Genomic DNA, 17,744 nt, shown 5'->3' with positions numbered 1-17,744 from the left:
CTGCCTCCAGTGACCACATCTCTTCTCCCTGGGCTTGGTCTGCTCTGCGGGACCGCCGTGCTCTGGGACATATCACTGTCCCAACACATGTGTTTCGTGTGCACCACCACATACAGCTCGTGGCCCACACAGGAGAACACTGAGCAGCACGTCATCACGCAGCACGTGGCACCATGCAACACGGACTGCAATGCACCAAGACGGCTCTCCCATTCCCGGGAAATGAGGTGACGCGTGCTCCTCGGAATGTCCCCACTCACAGCCCTAGAGACTTACACAGAAAACAGCCTTTTGCTAGGCAGGGCAGGGTGGGAAGCCCATAGCAAATACCCTTGTGTGCAGCCATTCCCTATGTCCCCTGTGCTGGCTTTTCAGGGCTCACCAGCCAGGCTGGGTGTTTGCTCAGGTGGCCAGCAGCAGCCTTCCCACTGGACGGGGCTTTCCAGAAGAATTTCTTCTCTCAGGTCCCAGGATCACATGTTTCTCTCATCACAGAGAACTTGTACTGTGGGATCTGTGGTAATCTGCCTGGAGCTAAGCTGAAATAAAACACACCTCGAGTGAACAACAGCCAAACAACAGGAGCGACGTTCCCCTCTGCGCAAAGCCATGTTCTGCACACACGGCTCGTCTGCACGGCCGCAGTCTGTTCAGCACCTGTGTTTTTGTTTTCTTTGCAGTGGGAACTGTGTCTTGGCCTGCACTGCTTGTCCCTGCCTGCCTTGCAGAGAAGTGCCCAAAGGTTTTAGTCATCTGTAATCTGATTTCTATATGCAGGGAATCAGAGTTAATGCTGCATATTCCCCTACTGCATCTTTCACTGATGGCCAAAAGGAGAACATCTAATGACTTTAGTATTTTAAACTAAATAATAACATCTTTTCTGTGATTCTGCTGGTAGCTGATGATGGAGCTGTTCACCACCAATCTCGTGCTACTTTCCAGCTTCATTCTGTGATCCAAAATAACCACCGCAACAAGAGCTCCCAAAGCTGATGCGAGACCAAAGATCCAGACTCCACACAAAAAGAACAAAACTATGATTGTGGTGGGGTGCTAAAGAAATATAAAGGACTACGAAACACATACAGGCTAATCAAATCTGTAGACCCTAACTTGTGCACACAGTTCAGATGTGCTGGAAAAACACCCACAACTCTCTCCACTGGCCCAAACTCTTGAGACGCCCAATATTGGTTCCCTTCGGGCAGCGTGCAAACGCTGTACCTGCAGTAAATGTCACAGTCGGTGAGGATACTAAAATCTCCTTTAAGAAGAGAATGGAGACACTTCCATTCACGTTATGTTTACAGAAAGCAATAACTTTGGGCTGGAGACAGTTTGCATTTGTTTCTGCTAAAAAGCCATAGGGCATAAGAACATGCACAGGAGGCTTTCATGTGGTTATCGGTCCTTGGAACACTTCTCTCCTGATTACCATGTGTTTTGCATGTCCACTTGTGTCTACTCAGGGCTGAGCAGTGACAAAGTGCTGGGAACAATCCTCAGTGACATTTCAGAAAAATGGAGCGTAACACCATTTAGTTGCTTTTACTCACTGTCCTCTTTGTCTAAGAAAATTAACCTTTCCTACAGAATGCAGGAAACAAGCCAGCCCACAGTAGGTGTGGTAGTTTTAATCCAGGCCTTCCTTGGTGACCAGTTTGTAACCAAGGAAGGGGCAGTGTTCCCAGTATTCCATACGATTTTTACGTAAATCGTGGTATAAATAAGAAGGAAGGAGAAGCCTTCGTTCCTCTTCTCTTCCGCCGGAGTTCAGGAACAGTGGGTCCCTGCGTTGGTCTGGCTTATCTAAGGCTGAGGCCTGCAGCATCCACTGAACTGCCACATGGAACCTTGGAGAGTGCTGGCCGTGTCTGCCAATCCTGCTTTCTAAGGGATGTGGTGAGATTTGTTTTACTAGTTATTTTACTGGTTCTCGGGTTTGATTGCGCTTATCTATTCGGTGTCCCTTTTTGTTTCCTTTTGTCCCTTTTTCCCCTTTCCCTATCCCTTCGGGGGATGTTTGGATTCCCGTTTGCTGTGGACAAAGCATCTTAACTGTAATATACATAAAATATAATTTTTATATAACTAGCTTGGTTTTCGGGTTCTTCAATTTGCACAGTTTTTTTCCTTTGCCCTGGGGGAAGTAGAAAGGGGGGAAGAGAGGGGCTGCTACTGGGGGGTTGGGCATTTGGCAGGGAGCCAAGTCCGAACCATCACAGTAGGGTTTGGGGACAAGTTTCCACTTACAGCAGAGACCAGAGCTTGCTCTAGTTAGTACTGGCAAAGGATTCTAGCATGTAGCTTGGGAGCTCTCATCTGTGCTAGCGGGTACTCGCCTTTGGATGTCAGCAGGCACACAAAACCAGGAGGGCAGCTCAGAGCAAAGCACGAGTGGAAAGGAAGCAGGTGGGTTCCCTGAGCAGGCAGCACACTTGTGATTTACTCCACGAATACCATTCCTTTACTGCAGATACTGCAGGTAACATTCTGTCTCAAATGATGTTCATTGCCCAAGTCAGCAACGATCTGAGGCTTCCAAGTGCTGGGACAGGGTGGCCTGGAGAAGTGACATGAAATGATTCATCACAAGACCTTTCCGTACAAAAGAAGATTAACTGGCATCACACAGGAGAAAAGACCGATACATGGCACCACAATAATCCAAAATAAGGGACAGCACAGTGTTACCGAACTGAAATACTTTTTCTATGTAATCAAACTCCTTGCAGGCCTCTGCTGCAGCACAGGAGATGAGTAGGTTCAGCTTGTGGTACTGACAAATTTTTCAACCAAAGGTTTATTTCAACACCCTCACCAAGGATGTGGGAAATGCAGCTGCGGATCCATCCTTCACTGCATCTTTTAATTACTGACATAGCTCAGACAGCAGAGCTTGGAAAAAGCAGCCACAAGAGCCAGGAATCGCAGAATCACCCTAAGCTCATTAGGGTCTGTCCTCTGCCTGGTTCTTCCCACTTAATATTTTAAAGATACCAAGTCTCTTCCATAAAATAGTTTGGGAAGTCTTAGGGAAAGCTTTTCCAAGGAGTTAAAACAGATCCCTCCCTTGCTATTAGTTGTGGTTCCTGCAAGTTAGTCATCAAGAAACAGCCTCTGGTCTTTTCAGCCAGGCACAGGCATGCGCTCTCTCTCACGAGGCCTGGGGCTGTACCCTGCCAAGCCTTAGGCACAATCTCTGCTTAGGGCAAGAGGTGGCTCTCCAGAGAAGCCACCACTTTGTCTACCACGAGGCCAGCTGTGCTTGCAGCAGCCGGCACCACGAGCAAGGTCAGTGCTTACCAGTGCCACACATGAGGAGTTTGCCATTGTTTTTGCTAGGATATAGTTGGCAACTGAAGAAAGTACTAGTTATTCCATTTAACCATCCATTAAAAAATCTGGACATAGTGACTTCAGCCACAGCTATTTCCTGGTTGAACTTGGAGGAAAAAGTGGTTCCTCAGACACCTGTGTGTGGCACCAATCCCAGGTTGCCCCGGCAGCAGCACACAGCTGATGTCTGTATGCCCGGACAGCAAACTCACGGCACGGAGTGTCCTCAATGTACTCACCAAACTATGGGATGCTGTAGCCTCATTAGAAATACCCCTTTTGTGCCCGTGACTAACTAGCAGTGCCCAGATCAGCCACCGCAATGAAAACCAAAGCCCTGTGTGCAGAGCTGGAAAACATGCCCAAGTGTCCAGTGCTGGCCACTTGTTGCCCTCAGCAGGCAACGTGCCGTGCTGGGCTCCATGGTGCCACAGCCCCACTCCCTCCACACCTTGCACACTTGGTCACTTAAGGTACACTTGAAATAGACAGTGCAACTAATCACAGGATGTGACCCCAGGACCTGCTGAGCTCCCTTGGAGTGAGTGAACATACGGGGAACTGCTGCAAAATCATTCCCTCTATTTTCAGGGAATCAGCAAGAGAAGAAGGATCGACTCTGTTTAGGTCTCGCTGCCTTCTGCATCTGTCTGTACATCGTAACACTGTCTTCACGCGTAAACAACTGTGAATCATTCCTGATTCCCAAACTGCACGCAGAAGATTCAATCCAAATCACATTCCAGACAAGCACTTGGCCAATTTCTGATTTGTGAGAATTTTTTTTTCCCTCTCTTCCATTCTTTCTAGAGACAATACAGTGAGGACAGGTTAGATTTTCCCCCGAGTTACAACTTCTTCTCCCCTAAGATTTTAGTGATTTGTAATTTCCATCTCATAATTTCAAATGCATATGGTTACTTTGTTCAAAGCTATGAAAAAGCCCACCTTTTCTCTGAAGAGACTTTCGATCCTTCTTACAAAATCAAAGTTGGAATTGAAAAAAGGAGAGAAATTAAAAGTGAAAAGTAATATTTGCTGCATTTAAATACAAGATGTGGAACCATACCTTTCTAAATTAAACATTTACAGAGTTGGCAGTAACGAATTTTTCTGCTCACACATGCAAATGTTGAGTCTCAATCTATTCTCCTTCCTACCTATGCATCTCTCCAAAACTTGCTCCCCTTTCATCCCTAAGGATTATCTCCCAGACTCCTGCACGGTCACTTCTGATGTCAGCACAGCGGCCTTGCTTCACCTCCAAAGTATGTGAAGACTATGACAAAAATCACAGTTGTCAAATGTGAGACAGTAACATGCATCATCACGGCTAGGCTTCGCGAACGAAGATTTGAGAAGGGGCTCTACCCACGCTTGCTACAAGCGCACTGATGGCTAAAAAGGCCAATGCGAGATAGACGAGTCCCGTTGCAGAATGTACAGCAGAAAGACTCCCCAGGTGATATAGATGAGATGCGATTCTTTCTGCATTGTCTTTTCTCCTCGAGATTAGTCCTGCGTGTATTTTCAAAAGCAGCAGCAGTGTTATAAATGGTGTGTCCCCAGGCCTCCCGATTGGATGCCAGGGTAGACCAATGGTGGTGATCAAAACAACATGCATAATCAGGAGCCTACTGGGTGATCGACAGAGCCACAAATACTAAAAGGACCTACAGTGCAGGTACTGAAAAATCTTCCAAAATCAGGGCACGCTATCTGTGAGTGCGGACATTGAGTCTCACACTTGGGGAACACCGTTATACAAGCAAATGACTCTGAATTACATGTAAATGGTGAGAAGATGTTCTTCCCCATATGGCTCCAGCCACACGCCTAGAGCAACACCAGCCTTCCCTGGTCTCAGTCTCGGCGGGCTGCCATCTTCACCCCTTCACCACCCATTTCTCCAAAGTCTCAGCAGTGACTGGCCTGGTACAATCAGTATCTTGGTCAGCCAACCCACAATTCAGCCGCAACCAAAGGCCCAAGTGGTTTTGTAAACATCAAGTATGATTACAAAGAACTGAAAAAAAACACTTCTACTTTTTGTAAACTATATAACAAAGTGCTGCCCTCCTCCCAGTGTTCTAGCTCTTGTCTAAGAGATCCCATGCAATTTATCAGCCACGGCAATGTCATTACAAAACTGGGATATTGAAGAGGAGTATTTTTTTTCTCAACCTTGAATTCTTTCACAATACAGTATTACAAGCAACATGGTAATCCCTGCAAATTAGGGGCTTGAGTCTGTACAGTCCTCTCCAAGACCCAAGAGTTCACATTTTGAAAACTCAGGTCGGTTTGACCTTCTTCCTGAAATAAGGTTTGGACTCTACTCATGGCCTACATGCATAGCATCTGACCATTAGGGATGCCATAAGCCTCTGATTTGCAGTCATTCTACACTACTGACTGCTCTTGAGCTAGCTGGGGCAGCTGGAGAGCCACACACCAAATTGGTGATGGATGGGGCCCATCTACGTCCAGCAAGAGTGAGGTACCATGGGGTTTCCCTTCCAGAGCCTACTGCAACCTTCACACCTGCAGGGCCCCTGGAGAAAGGGTCAACTTTGTAACCTCCAACACAAGCACAAACTCCTGCTACATTTGCAAAAAAACCCTATCCCGATAACAAAATGGAAAATGCCACAACCAACAGCCTTTTTTTCTCTAAACCCCCTGCAGATCCTGCACCCTGGAAGTTGGTAGACCACAATGACAGCTGTCACCAGGCACACGCTGCCTGTTGCACGTGACCCACTCCAACCTCTGACTGCTGTCACTAATTAACTTACAGGCACCCACTGACCAGCTCATCCTTTCCAGAGGCTTTGGGCTGAATACTAGGCTTACCACCAGGCCTGCACACAGGTTGCTGCTCCAGAGACACACTGGAGTTTGATTTGGGTCCCACCACCCAGGCCTCCTTCCCTCTCGGCTCTGGCCTAGGTGAATACTCCAGCAGCAGAGCTCCCCTGTACGCTGCTCTTAAATCCACGATGTACAGAGTACAGCAGGGAAGAGAAAAGTTGCATCATGCCCCACGTTTGGGAACGCGGTTGATGACCACTATTTGGCCTACAGGTCATTACAGACAAACACGTGGCACCTCTGAATATACCCGAGAATACGACAGGAGGGAACTCCAACCCCAGTTAACGACTGCATGGTCACCTACTCGCAGTGAACAAACCACAGCTGAATGACCAGAGGAGAAGAGCAGAACCAAATGGGATGGTTCTTGTGATAACAGTGCCCAACACGCTGCTCCAAGTGCCCGCATGTCCCGATGGGCTCCTGTCGCAGACGGGTGCAGTGCCGCGCAGCCCCGCCTGCTGGACCGCCCCTGCTCAGCCCCATGTGCGCCGGGCCAGAACACAACCAGTTTCACTGCTGACGAGATAAACAGGGGGAGCCAGACCATTAGGTCAGGGGGAAACCTAGGACTCGGGAGCTGCAGTAAATGGTTCCTTACCTGGCTCTGTTTTAGAAAAGAATGTGCACATGAGGAAGAATAAATGAAAACACTGCGACCACAAACCAAGTGTGAGGACAAAATGCTACACAGCGCACAGTATCAAAATGACCACATATAGCACACTGCCACGGAAAACTAATAAATCAGGCAGGAGTTCACACAAAACCGAAACAGTACAATTCCACTGCAAGACCTTCCCTTCATCCCCCTTCACTAGAAGAGTCGCTCCAAGTACATTTGATCAGACAAGAAGGGAACCCATGCTTTGCTTTTTGCTGTGCTGCTTCATTCAGAGAACTTTTTTTTGGTATGGTTCCATAAAGTGAACATTCTCCATTTTCTTTGAACAAATTGTACTACACTTGTTTCTCATCAGATGACATAAATTAGCTGAGAGGGAATGGATTCAATTACAGTCCAGATTCCAGACCTCTTAAGAACTGACTGCCTAACACATTCCTTTCATTTAATAAACTGGAACTAAATGAGGATTATATCATATAAATAATACTCCCTCGATAGAGCAATGCAATAAAATGGCAAAAATACTCAGAGGAACTGTGTAGATCAAATACAAGAGCCTCTGATATTACCCTCTGGATTTAGAGTATGAACATCACATAAACTTAACTGTTCAGTATTTTTACTTTGTATTGTGAACAAGAATTTGATTCAAAGGCTATAACTTAATACCAGGTTTCATATCTTTGGACAGCCTCAGAAAGCCAAGGGAAAAATGTGTTGCAGCCAAGTATGGATTTCCACATTGAAAAGATAATTTGATAGCTCTGCACACCAAATGAACCTCTCCTGAAAAATCCAAGAGTTATAGTCTCCCAAGTGACTCAGAGTATGGGCATCTCAATGCTCCGAGCGAGGCAGTTTCCCAGACAGACATCCCATTCGCAAACAGCATTTTGAAGGAGCTGGGTAGAAAACAGAGGCAGAGAACAACAACACCAGGGTGAGGGATGCTTGTTAGAAGTGCAATTACTTGCAAAAAACCATGTTTTAGATCACTGAAGAATGGTTGAAGACAGTTTTGATGACAGCCCAGGCAATTACAACTTGTCTAGTCCTCCAGCCTTATTTAACCTGGCATGCGACCACAAATCCAGGATCCAGCAGGGGCACCTCACATTTAACACTCGATCCAAGAAACAGGATGGGTTTATCTATGCAATAAAAAGGTTTTCAGGGGACACGGAAAGTTCTCTGTAACAAGAATCCTTAACTCAGTACAGTACTGGCCCAAGCCTTTCTTCCTGGGCTTCTTCACACCTGTCCCTCCACCTGTCCTCAGCAACTACAGCAAACAAGCTGTCCTGGAACTTGGTCTGAACTTCCCTTTATGTTCAGCAGGAAGGTTCAAATGCAGTTTTGCACATGCTACATTCCAGCTATAAAACCCCAGATACAGGAGATAATCTACACCCACTTCCCTCCACTTTTTTACCGAAGAGGTCAAGTGAACCACCACCTGAAGCTACATTCTATCTCACGTGCCGAGATGTTCGCGAAGTTTGCAGTGTGCCTCAGTTTTAACACGAGGAGCAGAAAAAGAGGTTGAAGCATACATTAAATGAGATGTTTTCAACCCGGAGCAACCAGGACTAAGCACATCTACTGGATACAATAGGGCTATTGCCTGTCAAATGTGACAACAGTGACTTAAAAAGGTTTCTTTGGATGTGAGCAACTAATAAAGTCCTAATATATAGAAAGGACAAATTAAGCGAAGCATTCACAGTGTTATGTTCACTCCTGTTCTTAACTGAGTCATGAACAGCAACTGTCTGTTCACCCCTGTGATTTAAAAGCACAAAAGCAGGATTTTTGCTTCCCATCTCAGGTGTGCTGAGAGATTTCAGTCTCTTCCTGCTGACTGACCCCTGAACAAAGCACCCAGACCCCTCAAGAGCTCCCTTGGCCCCTTCAACCCTTGGCCCTGCTTCTGGGCTCTGTAACACACACACTTGGGTTTGATGGAACAGGCTTGGCAGTGATTTGCTTTACAGAAACTACTCTCAGAAAATGAAGAAAACACAGTAACTCCTTCTTACCCGACACCTTGTCACTGGGAGACTGACTGTGCGTGATGCTGCAGGCAGCTGCTGACAGTTCTTACACTGCAACCCATGGGAAGAGGTAACTCCCACAAGGATGTACTTTGGAAGGGTTTTCCCACAGGTCCCAGGTTGTATCTGCCATGCACACAGTCCTCAAACACTCTAATGCCCTGGGAGACTTGTTTTTAAGGAAGGGTGGTTTGTTTGCCCATCTGCAGTGCTACAGTCCATGCACTGACCGCCAGACAAATGTAGGAAGAGTGAGAACACTAATTTATTTGGGATGCACGTCTGCAGACAAAGCTATACTTACTCCATGTAATATTTGCTGCAGATTTTTTTTTTTTTTTTTTTTTTTTTCAGAGAGATGTTGACTGGGAGCTGCTTACTGCCCATCTCTGCTCCATGCCCCTGACCAGAGAACACAGAAGGCTTTGCCAGCCCTTTGCCAGCCCTTTCTCTTGAACACAACCCCTGTACTGCTTTGGTCTTAACAGCTAATGAGTTCCAGAGAAAAATCCGATAATTTAAATATAAGCAAACAAACACCAGAGCAAAATCTGTGCCCAGAAGCAATGCTGACTAAGGCGAGGTGGCTGAACAGAGATAGGTTGGCAGAAGGCAATTCTTTATTTCACACTACCACCACTCAAAAAGCAAAAAGGACCAGTAGACAGAAAGGTTTTTGCAGCCTGGGATCCACAGAAAAAACCCTAAAGGTGTAGAGCAGAGGTCACTAGGCAGATGAGGTATAACAGTACCTGTTAGCTGCACACGTTTGTTTTTACTCAACTGAAATCGAGTGATACTTCTTTTTTGGAACATGGGGAAATGGAAACAATACCACATGGAACTCTTTCAACAAACATTTTTTATTTTAACAGCACCAGATTTCTAGAGTGTAATGGTTTATCTGGCAAGCCTTTGTTATCCCTGAGACATGTTTCCTTTTCCAATTTCAAATTTAATTCCATCAAAACACGTGTTACTCATTTTGCAATTTTGTCCCCTCAATGCTGTTGATGGGAAGGGCCAGAAGAATCTCCTGCAGTACATGTGACCATCCTGAAATACAAATCTCCTCCCTATCCTCAACACTCCCCATCTGGAACAACTGATTGATGCATGTGCAGAGCCAGGTACAGGCAGATACAAGGTCAGGACCGAAGTAAGACCATCCCCAGTACACAGCAAGGGCACTGCACGCTGCATCTGCAGTTAGATACAATCCCACGTGTATGTCGTATATCTGAGAGGGATTCACAACTGTAAATGAATGCCTTGACTCACAAAGTGTGATCTGATCATTGAGAAAAGTTGCAGATGTTACAGTGCCGCTTGCAGTGTCAAACAGAAGGTTACCATGCAAGGCTCTTCTGCTTACAAAATCAACCTCCTAAAAAAACTGTCCAGATATGTTCAGCTATAAATCATCATGAAACTCAGGCAAGCATACCAACTACCACAACGTTGCTTTACAGTGTACAAGAGAGCAACTAGGCTATCCAAAGTGGCACATGTTACGGGTACACTTCTGGGGTGCCCTCCTCAACACTTAAAGGCCTTTGATCCTTCTCATCTGTCAACACCATGTCTCTTCTTTCCTCACCCATGATTCATTTTTAATCACCTGGAAGCATTCACTCATGCAACTATGAATCGGATGAATTTTCTTTAGTTCTTCCAAACTTGCAAATAAGCGCAGTTGGGCTGAAAGGACAGGTGTAAACACATTACCTGTGGAAATACACGTTTAATGAGGAGCAATTTAATTTCGTTGCACCGTGTTTGGCCTTATTTGCCACCTGCACATCAGGTTCCATGTCACAGAAATACCACTGGGTAACAGCAGTCAGAGACAGGACCTTGCCTCGAAATCTCAAATCCAGATGCTCTGACCGTGTCTGCTGTCCATGCAGGAACAAAGTGCTGAGCTGCTCTTGTGGCTCACCGGAGCTAACGCAGCACTAAGCACGGGTATACGGGTTGGGATGTGCCTTCTGCTAAGTTTGGTTTGGGTCAGGGAGGTGGGCTATGGCAGAAATATGCTGTCTCTTGAGCAGCCAGTGAGCCTGCGGCACGAGACACAGGTCACAGTGGAGCCTGCTTGGTTTAACAGCTCCCTGTGCTTGCCAGTGTGGGCCCAGGTAGATTCCAGAAACACGGGCACCGAGATGCATCCACACGCAATAATCCAGCACAGCTTCTGGAACTTGGGAAGCAACGTTTGTGGGAAAGAATGGCTAGCCAAGAAGCAGATGTTCTAGCTTTTCAACTCTTCAGAAAAAGAAAAATAAAAAAGGAAAACAAAATTTTAGAAACAAGATTACCCTTCAGAAGAAGAACTGTTTGCTGTGCATGTGAACCATGTGCAGCCCTTACATGAAGCATTCAGCAGCTGTTCTGACTGCAAGAAGCTCTGCGGACTGTGAATTTGCCTATCTATGTAAACAGGGCGTTGCCTCAGTTTGAAAACAATCTTCTGGCTGAGAACAGCTTGCGGAGAGCGTGAGTTTAGATTAATTCTGTTAGCATTAAAATAGAGGAGCTTATTAAAAACAGAAACACACACAGAACCCAGAATTTACTCAGACAAGAAGTCAGTGTCAGCAGCAAGAAGGCAGCCCCTGCCTTTGGGTGCAGCTAACAGGGAGCAGAGGAATGATGGCTCTCCAGGTCAGTGAGGGGGAGCTGCTGCAGGCAACGATCTGAGTAGAATAAAGAGACATGAGGAGGAAAGAAGCAGAAATATGAAGGTAGTTGTCTGTATATAAGAAAACATGGCGGGGAGAAGAAAAGGAAGTCAACACGAAAGCAGCAAGAAAATATAAAAATAACCAGTGGAGGACTCCCTACCCCTCCTGAGTTTAAGTGTAGGAATTGGGAGAGGGGAGTTACTTTTTAATTAAGACCTATCAAAAAAAAAGACCTGCACATGCCTCCTGGGACCTTTTTGGGATGGAAGCTTTTCTCTACAGCCACTGAGGAACTACAAGCCTTTTAGTAAACTCAGAAACACAAAGTCAAAGCAAATCACAGCACACAAAGAGAGACAGCCGAGGGCAGAGCAGCCCAGAATGCCTCATGGAGGTGCCGTCTCAGCCAACATGTACTCACCTGAATGACCAGAACCTTCTGAACCACATTCCCTATGGAGGAGACAGCCAAGACAGCGACTCCACTGAGCCTAGCTGCGTGTCACAACGGGACACAGCTAGCACCAGCTGATCACTGAGATCCCATGGGAGGTGAAGGGTAGAACCAGGGCTTCCAGCTGCTCAGGAGGGCACTTTATGCCTGCTACACCAACTGAGTTCCTGTGTGCTTCTTTCAAATCCCTCTGCCAAGCCTCAAGTACCATTTTTCCATGGTGTCCAGCCAAGAGGCAGGATGATGGATTTAGGGGACATGGGGCCATTGCAGTCATCAGGTTTTTGGACTACCTCTTCCCTGTGAGCCCAGGATGTGCTGTGGGTCAGACCGCAGAAGTTGCTGCAAGTGCAGCTGAATGTACTCAGTTCCCTGACTGAGCACAGTCAGTTCCCAGTTCATGCAGGTTTGCAATGACAGGTTTGCCACTGGCCCATGGGACTGTAGGAAATGGCTGTGCACTACCTGTTTCACTGAAAACATACACTGCTATTTATCCTGCCAAAACATACGCAAGCTCTGTAATTATTAGACAGGTAAACCACTAAGACAAATCAGCAAAAGACGCCAGCCTGGAAAGAATGTGAAGAGAAATGCATACTTTTTTTCCAGGAATGTCAACTTTCAGAAGTCCATAAATGTTGCTTAAGGGTTTTGGGGTGGGGTGTTTTTCAACTTGCTCTCCTGTACCTGCCCCGTCAGAAGGGCATCAAGTATTTTCCCTAGCAAGTACCTGATTGTCGTGGTTTGGCCCACCAGCCCACCCCTAGGGTGGTTTCCAGACAAAAAAGCCAATCAAAAAGTTCAGTGACGCCCGTGCTAATTACATATTTAAGAAAACGGAAGAGAAGGTTTGTTGTGCAGTTGAAATTAGGAGCAGCAGCCATGTAGAAGGGTGGTAGGCCCGAAGAGGGCCAAGGCCCTCTCTTCCCCCGACTTGGGCCGGGGGGAACAAGTGTAGCACTGAAGCCCTCCTTTCTCTTCTGTAAGAGAGTGAAGAGAAAAAAAGCTTAAAAGACAAACTGCTTGGATAGAAACTGCTGCAGAGAAATTCCAGCAAAGAGATAAGGGACTTCCAAAATCAAAGCTGGCAGTCGGAGGAGAGAGAAGAAAAGTTCGAAGGGGGGAGAGCTACTTCTCCCTTTCGCTCTCTCCCTTCAGCAGGGAAAAGACTGAAAAGTAATCCCTGCTACCTTTAGAAGTTCGTTGGAGTGAGAAGACCCCCGTGCTGCTTGTGGAAGAATCTACACTGAAGTAAGTTGATGTATGAAGAAGTCGAGGCTTCATGAGAGACCTGAGGTGAGGCAGAGTCCTGTTGAAGATTCTGTGGCCCTTGAAGGGGACGATGCTTATGCCGGAGTGAGGACGGTTCGGGTAAGCTTAGGATCTCAGTGAGAAATCCATGCTGCTGGTGCTGGAAATTTGTGACCCTGAGAGAACCTACGCTGGAGCGAGACGGTCCAGGTGGGATGTTTGAATCTGTATGTGGAATCTATGCTGTTGCTAAAGATTTGTAACCTTGAGAAAGAGACTCACGCTGGAGCAAGGACGGTCCGGGTAAGATGTTGGGATCCATGTGTGGAATCCATACTAGACTCATGTCGGAGAAGTGTATCAAAGACTGTTCTCCTGTGGAGAGGGACCTCCATAGGGAAACGGGGGTGGACTCTTAAGCCATTATCCCCTGTAACTCTGTGGAAGAAGATCCATAGTAAGCAAGTGTCCCCTTGCAAGCCTATGGAAGGAAGACCCTTCAGGACCTGGGTAACCCCCAGCCTTCAGTCTTAGCCCAGGAGAGGGGTAGGCCCAGCCCTGGAGGCCGACACAGAGCAAGAGAGAGAGATGAAAGAATTCCAGCTGCGACAAGAGCACTGCAGAGTTACTGGAGAGAGAGCTGGAACTCCGAGAATGGAGAAAAGGACTACTTCCTCTCCTTGGACTGATATATAAAGAGGGGAGGAGTATTTCTCTAAATACATAGCACTTTTACTTAAATAGAATTGTTGTAGATATAATTCTTCAGTTTTACCTTGTTAGTAATAAATATTCATATTATTTTTCCCCAAATCCTTTCTCTTTTGTCTGCATAAACCTTCTCTCAACTAATAATAATTGTGTGAGGAGTGTGAAAGCAAACTGACCCAGAGCAAAACCACGACACTGATTTATGAATCTCTCAGTAGAGAGGCATGAAAATAGAACAATAAAGGTACGTCCAAGGTGAGTGAAAGGGACTGCTCAAAGCCTGCCCAAGTATTGCACCAACCGGATTTCCACAGACAAGCCTCCTCCTGCGACATTGGCAGGATTGTACAGAGGCCTCCTGTATTTGCATCCTGGTCATCCTTGTTCTTCCTCTGACAGAAAGAAAACAAATCATATACTCCCTATTAACCAGCCAAAAAACTTTTCAGGGCCCCAGACCTGCCCCACTCGACTTCCTGTGCAGCCACGCATGCCTGGGTGGACACCCAGTCTGGAGCAGGCTCGCCAGTGTCCATCCTGCAGGATGGACAATCCCACAGTGTTCAGGTGCTGCAGGTGTCTGGGGCTGCCGGCCGCCAGCATTCATGCCCAGCCTGTGTGCGCAGGGAGGCCAGCCAGGCCATCGCTAACAGCTCCACAAAAACGGGTCAGGGAAAGGAAAATAAAGCCTGTGAAGCGGAACCTTGGGGCTGGGGCGCTGCTGGCAGGGCCTGGCCCCACTCCTCTGCAGGTGCCACTGAAACACTGCTGCTTGTTTGGCTTGGCAGCCACAGGACACACATGGCAGGGAGGCAGCTGCAGGCAGGTGTGCAGTGTTTCCATTTCCCCTCGCACTGCAAGAACGCTGCCTCTGCCCAGTTCTGAGGGCTTGGCTTTTCACAAGTCCATCTATACAACTCACTTTCCAGTGGAGAAAAATTATTGTAAAAATAGTAAAATAGTAATTTGTGTATCTTTGGACTGGGGAGGAGTTTGGTTTTTTGTTCTCGCTTTCAGAATGGGTCAAAAACAAGGGGGGAGTGCCACAAGGCGAACAGATCCCCCTGCTCACACTGCTCGGTGAGCAGGGGCTCCTCAGCCTGGCACTGACGGGACTCTGACTGGGGGAGCACATCCTCCCCAGATCAGGGCTTTGCCTCAGAAGATGTGGAGTCCGTCTTGGCCAGCAAATTTACAAAAACTCAGCATTATTTTGTTCTCAACAGACACAACCTGTGCTAATTCCAGGATGTCCCGCTGCCTTGGCAAACACAATGTTTTGACAACGTCAGCTTCAGCCATCGAGGCAAACCCCGGGGCCAGGGCTCTGCTGGATGCTCCCACTCTCTGGCAACAGTGCCCAGAGTGATCGACACGGAGAGACCGTTCTCCAGGCCAGTCCTCCCTAAGGAGACACGTGCACACAACTCTGGTTTCAGAAGCCAGACTACCTGGCTACGTGGGAACCAACAGACAGCCTAAAACAGCAATGAGTCGTTCAGATTTTAAGAGCCTTCCTCTGGAACAGCAGGGACTGAAATGAGCAAGTCACCCCCCGCGCACTGGGGTCGCCTGCGCTTCCACAATAACAACTTCAAGGCAGTGATCCTGCCGACACACGTTTGCTTTTCCAAAGCCTTCCTCCCTGTACCCCTCCCTGGCCTCTGGGGCAGCTGGAAAGCTGGCTGTGTCTGCCAGGTGCAGAGGGGCCAGCTGGTGCTAGCAGCTACAGCCAAGTTCTTCTTCAAAAGGAGCAGAGCAAGCTCTTTCCCCCACTTCATTCACACCAAGGTATAATTGGGCAGAGTTTACTAAATGTCTCCTCTTGTTTTGATGCCAGTTCTGATGGAACCTAGGACAACCAACAGGAATCAACCCACACACCAAGAACGTACTCTGACCCAAAACCCCAGAGAGCTGAACTCCATGTATGATGACAGCTGCTAGTAGCTGCTGTGGGCTTCACAAACATTTCCTCAGCGATCACACATCAACTCTCCTTATAACCAAGTTATGAGACCCGAAGGACAATGGCAAAAATTTGTGCCAGACAGAACAGACACTCACTGACAGCTCAAGGTTTATAGATCCAGTTAAAAAATGGCTTTACTCAGGTCAGTCAAAATGTAACTAAGATCCCTGGCCCCGGATAGACTCACAAAATGTAACAAGCAGCTCAAATCCCCACCAGAGTCCTCAAACTTCCACAAAAGAGGGAAAAAACCCCCCAAAATTAACTAAAAGGAGAAAGACAGGAAAGGAAGTAAAAGCAAAGCAAAGCACAAGTGTCTTGCTTTTAACGTACAAAAGTTTTAAAGGCTTTGATCATAAAAGAGCGGACTCATTTTTCCTGTCACTGGGCACAGAAGTTAGTTGAGCTGTTGATTTTGAAATTGTACTTAAAAATATGACTTGATGTCTGCCTAACTATGCATGACCTGCTGTAGGGGTAAGACTCCTCAAAGACACCTCCCTACAGGGTTTTCCCTGACCAGGGTGCAGGTCAAGCCTGACCCACGCTGTGGCTCTTGTCCTGCACCTGCAGCACCACCCTGCAGCCATGCTGCTTCTCCCAGAGGACAAAAGGGATTGCAATCCTCACAGCCTCTGTCTCCTCATTTTTTTTAATTTAGGGAGAGACCTTTTAAAACAACCCACCTGTTTAAAGAACACTCTTTCCTGGTATTTGCAAAGCTTATTTGAACAGACTGGACTGTAATGAATGTCAGGCCTCCAACCGCTGAACTGAACGAGTTGTTCCCAGACTTCTTGTTTTTTTCCTTTTTAAAATATCTCTTTACCAAAACATCCATAAAATCCGCTTAGCAGCCTTAAGGCCTGAACCTCAGCTGTATTCCCTGTGTGTACTCAACGCTGGCACTGCTGGAAGAGCCCAGGGAGAAGTTTTCACTCTTGCATTGGATTGGTTACAGATTTGTTTCCCAGTTCAAGCAGGGGGATGGGCCAGGGATCACGAGCTCGCACTTCTGCACAGACATGGGCAAGGGTAGGCAGGGCAGGGAGCTTTCACTAATAACCCTGGGCAGGTTGCAGAAGCTGTTTGCAGATCTTCATTACTAAATACCAAATTTAACACCCAAAGAAGTGGCACACTGGGCATCCAGTGCATTTTTCCTGCCATTTCCCTCGGGAAGAACGTCCCAATTTCACTCTGCTCTCAGCAGGTGAGGAAGGCACCTGCAAGCAAAGCATCTTTTGGGAAAGTTAATTTCTCCCTTAGCATTCCTTCTAAGATTCTGAGTTACCTATATTCATAAAATAGACTTCACTTACTTTCAGCACCACTGAAACGCCCCTGCTTCTGTTGTGGCAGGAGAGAAATCCACCCATCCATCTAAAGGAGCACCAGGAAAGGGTCAGAAGGGAGAGTACCCCACAGAGGGCACAACCACAGTACCAACCATTAACAAAAACAGAAGGCAGAACCAGGACTGAAAAAAGAAGCTTCAACTGACCAAGGACCCCAAAAGCTCACGTTGAAAACAAACAAACAAAACAAAAACAAGGAAAAAACCCTCTGACTTTGGAAGACGGCAGTCTGACTTCTTAATTGAACCTGCAGAATGGATGCCTTTTCCCCGCATGGGTAGGACAGCACATGGCAACCTTGTGTCTTAGACCCGTGGGTTTTTTTGAAAGAGGATTTTAATTACTCCAGGAACAATTCCTCACGTGGTAAAAGCAGCCCAAGTTGCACTTGTTTTGCCAAACTCCCA

The sequence above is a fragment of the Empidonax traillii genome, unplaced genomic scaffold, assembly GCF_003031625.1.
Source record: "Empidonax traillii isolate 1590-97213 ecotype Southwest subspecies unplaced genomic scaffold, ASM303162v1 scaffold1429:size110221, whole genome shotgun sequence".
In the NCBI taxonomy this organism is placed as follows: Eukaryota; Metazoa; Chordata; class Aves; order Passeriformes; family Tyrannidae; genus Empidonax; species Empidonax traillii.
This window is presented reverse-complemented; position numbering follows the sequence as displayed.